At 37.7% G+C, this 12,447-nt stretch overlaps 1 pseudogene across 1 annotated transcript; it reads left to right on the top strand.

The window, feature by feature from the left end:
• Positions 1-8,898: 8,898 nt before the first annotated feature.
• LOC101589966 lies at positions 8,899-11,219 on the top strand (annotated as a pseudogene). Its single transcript, XR_192652.2, has 2 exons — positions 8,899-8,908; positions 9,324-11,219. The product of XR_192652.2 is annotated as a stathmin-2 pseudogene (transcript).
• Positions 11,220-12,447: the final 1,228 nt, after the last annotated feature.

The following is a 12,447-nucleotide window of genomic DNA, read 5'->3' as shown; positions in this document are numbered from 1 at the left end:
GGCCCACGCTGCGCCTGGGCTGGGACTGGTCCTGCCGGCGCAGGGTAGCAGGAAGCTCTCCACACCTGTTTTTCATTTTTAATGTAGGTCTGTAGAAAGCTCAGGGTGTTTCTCAAGATCCTCTAACTTAAAAGCATTCATTATTCAAACTGTGTTTCCATACAAATCTTGAATCTAGTTGAAGGTTGACACCAGGATTTGTTGGGATAGGTCTAAAGTAGGGTTTCCTCTAAGGGAAATGTGTTGTTTATTTCAAAATTTTGGATTTTGTTGGTGTTTCAGCTGGATGTTAGGAGCTTTAATGAAGGGCCACTGTGTTCACTTTGACAGGGTAGAACTCTGACATTCTACACCACTGGTCTTCCCTAAAGACTGACCAACCCTGTGTCTTGGTTCTACTTTCAACTCCATGACATCTGAGATTCTCAAAGTACAGATTCTCTTGTCCTACACATAAAGAATTTAGATTGTAGACATAGATTTTCATGAGATCCCTACATGTTTCTGGGGATCCTCCCTGCATAGTTCCCTTCTGTTTTTGTGTCTTTCTTTACAGGTTGCACTTGGTTCTGCTACCCTGCATTCTCATATATTCTTATAGAGCTGACTAGGACTACTGTGTTATCTGCTCAAACTCCATATCTGTGCACCATGATGAGGAATTTGTGTTCAGACAGAGATCTGGGGTAATCAGATATCTCACCTTCTGTATTTCCCTTTTCTCAAAGATGTTGCATTGCTTATTATCCAGTAGCTGAAATAAGATGATTCATTTTTTTCTCCAATTTTAGAGTTTCCTTTTTAAGTGGTGGTAGGCCAAAATTAGTTATCTTTTCATGGCTGGAAGTAGAAGTTCATGAATGTCATTTTAATTTTAACCTCACTACATTGGGAAGAAACACAGGCACCAGGGCACTTGTTTTGAAATGTTATTGAATAACTCCTATCAAAATTGCAAAATCTCAAGCAAAGCTTCATATGAAGTCATTTTAGTCTCAAAGGCATATAAGCCATGTTTAGCAAAGTGCCTCACATAAGTATATTTTAATGGATTATTAAATTGTTGGGTAGAACAGAAAGCAAGAGGAAGAACCCACTTAGAAAAGTTGTAACTTATGCCTGACCAGTTGACTCTGTATTTTTCTGGACTGAAATAAATTTTTTTATTTTTATTTGTTATATCTATTTAGTACAGGGTCTACAGGGTCTCACTTCATAGATTAGACTCCTAGTGATCCTCTTGTTTTTAGCCTGCCAAGAACTGGGATTGTAGACAAATACCCCCACGCCCAGTCTCAATTGCTCAGATCACCCAGGGGGCAGGGCTAGCATGGTATGCCAGAGATTGAGTCCTGTCTGCAAAGCAGGTGCTTTCATCTGCTGAGCTATCTGGCCGACCCCTAAAATCAAATTTGATAATGTATTTATTTGGGATAACTGAAGTAACTGTTAAAACTAAAGAAATGTGATAGTAATCTGATATTTCTAATTTTTCTTGACAACCTTTAGAAGGATTTCTGAGATTCAACATAATTGTTGCAGTTTCTGGAAGGGAAAAATACCCAGATTCCAAGTTTGGCAACTTGGATGATAACTTTGGAGGGTTTCTCTCAGTTTCATGGAGAGCTTTATTCCTGTGATGGTTAAAATTAATTGTGTCAATTTTATTGCCTTGGCAGCTGCTGAGGGGATTGCTAAGCAACTTCTGTACATGTATGGGTGAGTCATGGAGATGACCTGGTTACTATATCTGGTCTGTCACTCCTTTATCCCCAACCTTGTTCCCCTACTCTGTTTTCTACTTACCAACAACTGAAAGTCTTTATTTTGCCATGATGCTTCCCTTTGAGGACAGCCAACCATGGGTCGAATGTCCTGAAACTGCCAGTCAAATTTAGCCACTCCCCTTTTAAGTTGTGGCTGTCAAATATTGTTCCCCAGTAACGGGAAAGCTGACTAATACAATTCCCATCTATAATTGCACTGAATTCATCTAGAAAGAAAAGAACTACTGGCAAAAATATCTTTGTAACATATAATTGTTTTATAGTATCAAGGAGTTATGAGAAGCCATACACACACACACATACACACACACACACACACACACACACACCATACAAAATTTCTTGTACATGATTATATTTTCCTTTCTTTAGAGAGCAACAGTAAGATTTTAATGGATCCAAATGGTGTAATTATAAATTTGAGGAAAACATCAGAGATGTAATGATTGTCAGCTAAGAGGGCTAAAGTGAAATACCACTATTTAAAAAAGGTCCATACTTATTAAGAAAACACTTAAAAATGTGGCCTAGTGTTACCTCTTAGTGCAAACTCTTAATTCTGACAACTGTTCTATTTGGCACTTGAGCTGATTCTTCCAGTTAACTTTTGCAGAACAATCTTCTCTAGTAGGCAGATGACAAGAAGAATGAAATAATGTATGTCAGCTCTCACATTTTTCCTTTTTTCTTTAATTTGTTTCAGCTATAAATCCTGTTTTGCTTGAAGAAAAATGTAATACTTTTTGATTTTTCTTTTTTGTGGTAATAAGGTTTTACATTTACTAAATACTGAAAAAGAAATAAACTTTACAGGCCAAGTATAAGTAGGAAAATAAACACACTCTATAGCATGAAAGGCTACAGTAGCCCCAAGCTCAAGGCCAACTGCCCTTGTTATATTTCCCAACCTGATGCTGGCATCAAGTCTGGGCCATCTTATCAAAAAGGCTGCTGTAGTTCTTGTACTCTCTGATTCTTCCATCATTAGTTCATTCTGCCTCTCAGTATTTTATACTTCTTTGTTTGAACACTGAAAATGTATTGCATCCTGAGAAGTCAGAAGGAGTTTGAATTGGAATCTTGGTTTCTGTCTATTTCTGCTGGGTAAGCCATTTTTCATGCTTGAAGGTGAGTACACGTTATGGGTTTGCTTGAGAAAATTTTGAAATCAGGCCTATGCAGTTGTAGACTAATGAAGACATGGGATATGAGGTATGCATGTCTACAAATATCCTGGCAGAAACCAGAGGAGCAAATGACTATTAAAATGAATCAATTCATTGACTCTTCAGATATTATGTAACTTTTGGATGTTGAATAGTCACTTCCTGAATGTCAGATTGTTTCCTCATATTTGGGAAGTTTTCTGCTATTACTTCTGCCCATATTTTTTAAATGTCATTTGTACTGACTCCTTCTTTCTCATTGATACCTATTAGTCTCACATTGTTCATCTTTGCATCATCTTGCAGGTGACGGATTACTCTTTCCTGCACCTTGTTGTTTTTAAGAGATCCTTTCTTACCTTTTCACTAGCTGCACCAGCATCTTTAAGATCTGAAACTCTGTCTTCACTTTCACTTAAACGGTTTTGCAAGCTTGTGATTGAGATTTTAATTTCCTCTATATCTCTTTGACTCTGCTTCAAGCGATCTATTTCTTTCCTGTATTGCTCATTCAAGGAATCTGTCATTTTTATAATCTCCTCTATTTTTTTAATCAATGTCTTCTTTAGAAGCAGTTATAAATTCTTTTACTGCAGTGTTTTTTTCAGATTGGGTTTTCTCTCTTTGTTTCTGTAGTTGATTCTTTACTTCAGATGCTATGAGTTCTGGGAATTCTTTTCTTATTTTAGAAAGGAATTCTGCTCTGAGTTCCTCTATAACTTTCTGCTGTTTCTTATTTACTATTGACACTATTAATTCGTACATTTGAGCTGAGCTAGTAGAAAAGAATTCCACTCTGAAATCCTCTATGACTTTCTGCTGTTGCATATTTACTACTGATGCTATTAATTCATACATTTGAGCTAAGCTATTGTCCTCTGAACTTGTTCTGGGTGGACATTAGGTTTCTGCAATGTTTCTGCATTTGATTCTTTACTGCAGATGTTATTAATTCAGGGATTTCTTTTTTTTATTTCCAATCTGAGTTCCTCTATACTTTTCTGCAGCTGTTTCTTTATTTCAGAAGCCATTGATTCATTGCTTTCCAGTGTGTGATTCCCAATTTGTTCTATGTTAGTGTCCTCTGCACTTGTTATGGGTGGGCTTGGGGTCTGAGATTGCATTTTGTTCCTTCTCATCATTTTGTGTAGCACTGTCTTCTGATCTTTGTTGTAGATCTTTGTTGCAGTTATAACCTTAGCACCTACTGAAGTTCAGGTGCAGATCCACAAAGTTTGGATTTATCCAGTTGTGCCTGTCTTGGGTCTGGCTACTGTGCTCAGCTCTTTCCTGTTGCTGCCCTTGGGGTGAACGTGTTGTGCCCCTCTGGCAAGATGTTCTGCTCCTGGACTAGCTGTGTGGTTCTGACCCTACAGTCTCTGCAGGGATTGCAGCTGCAGGGTTTCACCCAGGCCTGTATGCCAGGCCAGAGCTGCGTCTGGAGGGGACAAGGTGTAGTAGTGGGGAGAGGCAGCTCTCCCACACAGTCACCAGGCCTGGGCTAGGACTGGTTCTGAGGGTTGCCGGAATGTGGCAGAAATTCCTACTCAGGGGTGGGATAGGGGAGGTGCTGTGGAGTGGTGGGAGGCTTCCCAAGAGGGTGGAAGAGGGTCTCACCCACGCTGCACCTGGGCTGTGATCAGTAGGTCCTGCTGGCACAGAGTAGCTAGAAGCTCTTCCCCACACTCACCGAGCCTGGGGTAGGAATGGGAGTCACTTCCTTCTGAGCTTCTCCTTATCATTATTATAAATAATTATATGTAAGCGTTTCTGCTTTCACAGAAATTTGGTAAGAACTTCAAGTCACCATTATTCCTTGCTTTTTCTGATCATTTCTATGGCATAGGCCAGTACCACTAAATGTTAAAGCCTACTGTTGTTTAAACAGTAAAAAGGTACAATGCTTCTTAAAAGAGGTAGCTTTATAATTCCAAAGTCCTTAACTACTCTGTATTCCTGAGGACATTCTTTTCTTTAATAACTATTTATTATATTGCAGGAAGTCCAATGTATTATTCAATGACATAGAAGTTTATTCAGTTGAGACTTTGTCTTTCCCTATTTATTTATTATTAATTTTATTGAGAAACAAATAACAATGGTCATGTTTGCATCTTGTACTATGAATAACCACTTCCTATTTTATTTAAAGCATTAGGTAGACTTCTTTCTAGAAAAATTATGGATGTAACTTAAAAAAAATTAAGCTGACAGCTATTTTAATTGGTTGCTCTAGAAGAACAGAATTCCACTTGAAAAGAAAATTGCTGTTTTGGTTCGGAAAGCAGCCAATAAGGGCTCTTTTTAAACTTGAGAGATCAAATGCCAGGAGAGTCTAAATGGGAGAAAGTAAGCCATAGAGAGTCCCCAATTTTTTGTATCAGAAAGTTATAGAAATTCTACAGTGAGTTATCACTACTACAGGGCTGAAGAGGTTCAGATCATGAAATAAATAAATTGAAAACAGAAAGCTTTCTTAAGGTGTGGAGGGCAGAGAGGTCTCCAGGAGGTGGAAATTTTAGATAATTTAGCAATAGTGTAGCCTGTGCTGTAATTTCTCTGTATTATGTATTTAAAAAAATAATAAAACACTGATAAGCTTGGCAATGTTACTCTGAAGAAAAGGGTGGTGAGACTACATTTAGAAGTAGATTACAATATAACAGAATGGGGCAGTCTTAAGAAGTAGTGATCAAACGAAGACAAGAAATTATTATTGCTGATTATATCACATTAGCCAAAGTGATATAAGTGTTCTAATCAGTTCTTCTTCCTCTATGCCAATACTGAGATTGTGTAAGGGTCATAAAATACTATTAGTGAGAGTCAAAGAGCTATGGGCTAGGGAAAATAGGTAGCTACTTCTCATCCTCAATAAATTGAAAAGGTAAGATCTTTCAAAAGACTCAAAAACCAAAAGCTAGTTACACCTGAAAGATACCTCTGAGTAGTTATTTCTGAGGGGTTCAATTATTAGCAATGAGGCTACTTGCCAATCATGGAATTAAATTTAAACAATGAAAAATGAAAAGATTAAAATTCAATGCCATATCCAATTCACCAAAGGCAAGCCCAGGGTGTCAGTGAGGTGATACAATCCAAAACTCACCCTCCTGGCCTCCCCAAAGTGGTCACAGTAGAAGTAGCAAAACAAATGAACAAGGATCTAGAAAAATCAAATCAGAAATAATTTCCCAGATAACTACAGAGATGATGAGAACAATTAAATATATGCTTAGTGATTCTAGAGCAGATACAGATAAAAAAATAGAGGAGCTTAGAAAAATGATGGAAATCATGAATGCCCAACATAGGAAAGAAATGGAATCCATAAAACAAATTCAAACATATATATACAGCAAATTAAAAATTCCATTGAAAGTATAATCAACAGGAGGAGCCAATGTGAGTACAGAATTTTCTAGATATATAAAACAGGATCATAGTGATCATGAAAAGAAATATTTCTTAAAAATAGCAAGGGACCATGAAAAATCAATCCATTTGTGCTAGACAATGAAAGGAAGAATAACAGAAGATTGACTGGAGTCAATGAAAAGGCAATAGAAAGCTCAAATGACATAAAAGAATACCTGTTTACAGATATCCCAGCATAAAAGTTCCCTGGCTGGGCAAAAGAATTTTACATATAGTTAAGTGAAGCCTATAGAAATCTAATTATCTGTGGAAAAAATCTATAGAAAGGCATTTAATAATCAATATTGCAGAAATTCTACACAAGACCAGAATATTAAAAGCTGTTAGTGAAAAGAAACAAATTACCTATAAGAAGCCCATCACAATCACAGCTGACGTCTCAACACAAATTCTCATGTCAAGGAAAGCTTGGAGTGAAATATTTTAAGCCCTAAAAGAAAACAACCTCCAACCCAAATTGATGCACTTCATAAAACTATTTTTCAAAATTGATGGAGAAATAAAATATTCCACCAAAAAGAATACGTGAGGAAATCCATGACTACCAAACTAGTACTTCAAAATGTTCTGAAGGACATTCCTAAGGAGATAACAAGAACTAAAACTCTATGAACCCCAACAGAATGAATCCACTGGGCAAGGCAAACAAGTAAACAGCAGGAGTTAAAGAGACAAAAACAGGGAAATAACATAACTAGGGTAAGTCAGTACATACAATTTCTAATTATCAAAGTTAATGTTCTCAATACCAATCAAGGGAAACAGACTGGAAGAATGGATCAAAGGGAAGGATCCAACAATATGTTGCACATGAGAAACATGTTTAATTAAAAAGGAAATTCATAGACTGAAAGTCAAAGGATGGAAAAACATACTTCATACATCAGGAACCCAGGGGGAGAAAAGCAGTGGTACATATTCTATTTGCAGACAAAGTAAATTTCAAACCAAGACTGATTAAGAGAGACAGAGTCACTACATCCTTGTAAAAGGGACAACAAAAAAGGAAGAAATAGCAGTAATAAACATATATGTAACAAGTACCAGTGCATACAACTATATGAAACAAATATTAATGGACATGAAAAATCAAATAAGCATTAACACAGTTGTATTGGGAGATCTCAATATCCCACTTTCACAAATAGACAGCTCAATGAGACAAAAAAATCAATAATGGAATATTAGAACTGAATCAAACTTTTGAACCAATGGACTTAGACGTCTATAGAGTGTTCCACTCATAACAACAGAGTGGACATTCTTCTCAAGTGTACATGGGACATTCTCCATAATAGACAACATACTAGCTCATAGGACATTGTAGTGGCTGATACACTGTGTCAACTTGAGAAGTTTAGAAGTTTAATTAAGTGATTCAGCCGAGAGCCGAGGTTCTTATTTGTAAACATTCTCATCTTGTGCAAGAGTGCGCAAGAGGAGGGCATGGACATTGTGTAGTTTTAAACCCCCTCCCTAGGGCATGGAGGCTTCTTCCTAGGGTGTGAAGGTCCCACCCTAGAGTGACTCAGAACTTAAAGTATGTATATAAGGGGACTGGAGGGAGGATGATTGGTACCACTCCCTTGGAGGAGCTCAGATCTTCACAGTCAACATAGAAAGAAGGGGAAGAGGCTTGGTAGAAGCTGCAGCTACTAGTTCTCCCTTTGCTTTGCTGTTTTCTGCCACCATAAACTGCTGCCCTCTGCCATGTGCCAGTCTGCCTTGGAACCAGTGGACTATGGAATGAAACCTCCACTAACTGTGAGCTAAATAAGTCTTTCCTTTCTTAATTTTGGGTGTTGGGTATTGTGTCCCAGCAATGAGGGAAAAGTAACTAAGACAGACATGCTTAAGTAATGCAAAGGAATTGAAATAATCTGATGCATATTTTCAGACCATTGTGCACTAAAATTGGAAATCAGTGGGAAAAGAAATCATAAAAATTTCATAAACACATGGAAATTAAATAACACACACCTGAATAACCACAGGATCACAGATAAAATTAAAGAAGAAATTAGACAGTTTCTGCAATCAAACAACAATTCTGGAACTTATGGGACACAATGAAAACAGTCCCATGGGGGAAATTTATAAAGTGAATGCCTATATCAAGAAAATAGTGAGCCCAAGTTTTCAATATGGAATCTCAAGCTTCTAGAAAAAAAGAGCCAGTGAAGCCCAAAGTTTTGTTCAGGGGAGGAAATTATAAGTCAGAACAGAAATTAATGCAATGGTGTTATGGTTTGTGTCTAGTTGTTCCCCCAAAGCCTCATGTAGTCATGGAGTGAGGGACTTCTAGAGTTTGAGATTAACTCATGATCTACAGGGATTATGGGTCTTAGTACTGCTGGGATTATGAGTGTGAGTGCTACACCCAGCCTGAGGCAGATAGCCTGAATGTAATATAAGTGAGACAGAGAGACACACTTCCTCTCTCTGTTGGCACTGTTGCTACTACTCCTGCATTTGCTCTCTACTCTTTGCTATCACCACGAAAGGTTGCTCTCTGCTGTGTGCCAGTCTGCCTTGGAGCCAGTTGAGTATGGATTGAAACCTCCAGGGACTATGCGTTAAATAAACCTTTCCTTCCTTCACTTTGGGTGTTGGGTATTTGTCTCAGCAATGAGAAAAGAGTAGCTGAGACAAATGGAGAATAAAAACAATACAAAGAATCAATGAATTGGGGAGTTGGTTCTCTGAAAGGTTAAATATCAATAAATCCTTAGTCAACTGTATCAAGTAAAAGGAAAGAAAAATCCTCAAACCCAAGTAATTAGGAATGAAAAGGATTAAATTACAAAAGATCCTGTAGAAATCTATATCTATTTCAAGAGTTTGTACTGTAATAAAATGGAAAATGCAGAAGGAATGAATAGAGTCCTCAATACATGTGAACTACCAAAGTTGAATCAAGAAAATGTTGAAGGCTGTAGCCGGACCCTTCGCCTTCGCCACCGCACAGCATCTGCACATCCCCGAAAATGGCTAAAACTGCAATGGCCTACAAGGAAAAAATGAAGGAGCTGTCCATGCTGTCACTGATCTGCTCTTGATTCTACCCAGAGCCCCGCAACATCAACATCTACACTTACGATGATATGGAAGTGAAGCAAATCAACAAACGTGCCTCTGAGGCTTTTGAGCTGATCTTAAAGCCACCATCTCCCATCTCAGAAGCCCCTCGAACTTTAGTTTCTCCAAAGAAGAAAGACCTGTCCCTGGAGGAGATCCAGAAAAAACTGGAGGATGCAGAGGAAAGAAGAAAGTCTCAGGAGGCCCAGGTGTTGAAACAACTGTCCAAGAAGCGGGAGCACGAGCGAGAAGTCCTTCAGAAGGCTTTAGAGGAGGACAACAACTTCAGTAAGATGGCGGAGGAGAAGCTAATCCTGAAAATGGAACAAATCAAGGAGAACCGTGAGGCTAACCTAGCTGCCATTATTGAACGTCTGCAGGAAAAGGAGAGGCATGCTGCGGAGGTGCGCAGGAACAAGGAACTCCAGGTTGAACTGTCTGGCTGAAGCGACGGAGGGTATGGCACGCCCCACCAATAGTAAATCCCCCTGCCTATATTATAATGGATCATGCGATATCAGTATGGGAAATGTATGACATGGTTTGAAAAGAATTCATTATAAAAAACAAAAAACAAAATCAAAAATTTAAAAAATCAATGCAATCCTTTTTGCAGAATGTTTTGCTTGATGTTTAAAAAATACCTTGGATCTTATTTTGTAAATACTTACATTTTTGTTAAAAAAATTCAAGTATTGCATTATGCAAGTTATTTCATAATCTTACATGTCCTGTAACAGGCTTTTGATGTTGTGTCTTTCCACTCAGATGAATTTGCTAGTTCTGTTCTTTTTGAAGCTCCCCATGTCTGACTCCATCCCTACCCTTTTCATTCCAACAGATAATGAGGTCAGTAGACAGCTTATGGTGCTAGAAACCCACCATTGCCTGATGACCGAAGTGACTTTGTAATCTCTGAGCTTGACTGAGACCTTACCTACATCACAGGTGTTACGATTCCCTGTGAACCTCCACATTTGTTCGTGCATAATCTACTTACTGCCTAGGAACTACAAAGCCAGTCTGAGATAAACAACCAAGGAGAGCAATGACTTCTGCTTTCACTGGGTTATGTGCTACAAATGTGCTTTGGCTTTAGAAAGGGATGGATGAGAAGACAGATCTGAGATCAATCTGGGTAGAAGCAAAAAGTTGAACCTTTTAAAGTGCTGAACACAAATCCATATCCTAATGGTTCAAGCAGCCATGACACCACTCTCCACACAGTGGGCTTTCTTCTCTACTTTAAGTTTTTTGATGGAATTAATTAACTAATTAATTAATTAATGTCAGGTGGCTTATTTGTGGATGCCATGATTGATGATGTTCCTTTTAAGCTTTTACTTACAGTACAAGTACATGATGCTACTGAATATTTTTCCACTTGGAAATTGTAAGCTGGTTGTTGCATTAAAGCACAAACACAAACAAAAGCAAAAACACTGCGGACTTTCACTCAAGCTGGTCTTTCTTCCCAGTGTGAGGCAATCCTGCCTGTTAAAAAAAAATAATAATCACTCCATCTGTGAAGCTGACACAGTTAAAGGGGGGGGGGCTAAGCAGGGCATTTGTACCAACTAAGAGAATCACCAGATACCCACCATAAGTACCTGTCGCAGTTTTAAAGTCATTTCTCCCTCAACTCCCAACTCCCAACTCCTGAAGGTTGCTGCCTGCATATTTACTCTTCATTAGTGCTATTTTCCTGTATGTCATTGTGAGCAAGCTGTGATTAATAAAGAATTGGAGTTCTGTGGGAAAAAAAGAAAATGTTGAAGAAATAAATAAATGAATATCATTCAATAAAACTGAAGATGTAATTAAAAGCCTACAACAAATAAAAACCATGGCAGTGATGGATTCACTGTTGAATTCTATAAGAAATTTAGAGAAGAGTAACAGCATCACTTCTCAAGCTCTTTAATGAAATTGAAAGGGAAGTAATACTTCAAAATTCCTTCCTGGAAGCAAGCATTACCTGATACCTAAATAGGAGAAGGACCCAACTAAGAACTACAGGCCAGTCCCCCTAATGAATGTAGATGTAAAAATTCTCAATAAAATACTGGCAAAGAGAATGCAGCAAATTATCAAGAAGGTTATACACTATGACCAAGTAGGATTCACATCAGGGATGCAGGAATAGTTCAATATATGCAAATCAATAAATGTAATACAATATATTAACATAATGAAGAACAAAAATCGTATAAGTATCTCAATAGATGCAGAAAAACTGTTTGACATAGTCCAGTACCTATTCATGAAAAAATGGTCTCAGTCTAATAAAAGCCTTCTGTTGACATATCGACAGTCAACATTACACTGAATCAACAAAAGTGGAAAATTTTCACTGTAAAATTAAGAACAAGACCAATATCCAAGGGGGTCAGGGAGATGGCTCAGTGGAAGAAGTGCTTCTCTAGAAAGCACAAGAGCCTGAGTTCAATCCCTGGTTCCACAAAAAAAAAAAAAAAAAAAAAAAAATCCAATGCACCACTCTTATTCAGTGTAGTTCTGGAAACACTGAACAGAGATATTAGATAAGAGAAAGAGATAAACAGAATAAAGACAGAAATGAGAAAGTTAAACTATCATTATTCGCAAATGACATGATATTATATATAGACGATCCCAAATCTCCACCAAAAGACTTCTAGATTTAATAATTTCAGTAACATAGCTGGATACAAATTGAACACTCAAGAGTCAATAGTCTTCCTGTACACAATAACAAATTCACCTGGAGAGAAATTAGTGAAACACCTTTTGCCATAGCATAAAAAAGAAAAAAAAACCAAAGAAATAGGAATTAATCTTTTATAATCTTTTTGGAAAGGTCTTTCTAAATATGACAGTAAAGTAGTCAGAAGTCATGTTAGACTATAGCTGCAATTTAAATTACTGTGGTAGATGATCCTTAAAATTAAAATAATTAGGGGCAGGGAGATGGCTCAGTGGAATAAGCACTTCCCTGG

The sequence above is a fragment of the Octodon degus genome, unplaced genomic scaffold, assembly GCF_000260255.1.
Source record: "Octodon degus isolate 3935 unplaced genomic scaffold, OctDeg1.0 scaffold00086, whole genome shotgun sequence".
Taxonomy (NCBI): domain Eukaryota; kingdom Metazoa; phylum Chordata; class Mammalia; order Rodentia; family Octodontidae; genus Octodon; species Octodon degus.
The sequence above is the reverse complement of the archived record's forward strand: the minus strand, read 5'-3'. Positions and strand labels throughout refer to the sequence as shown.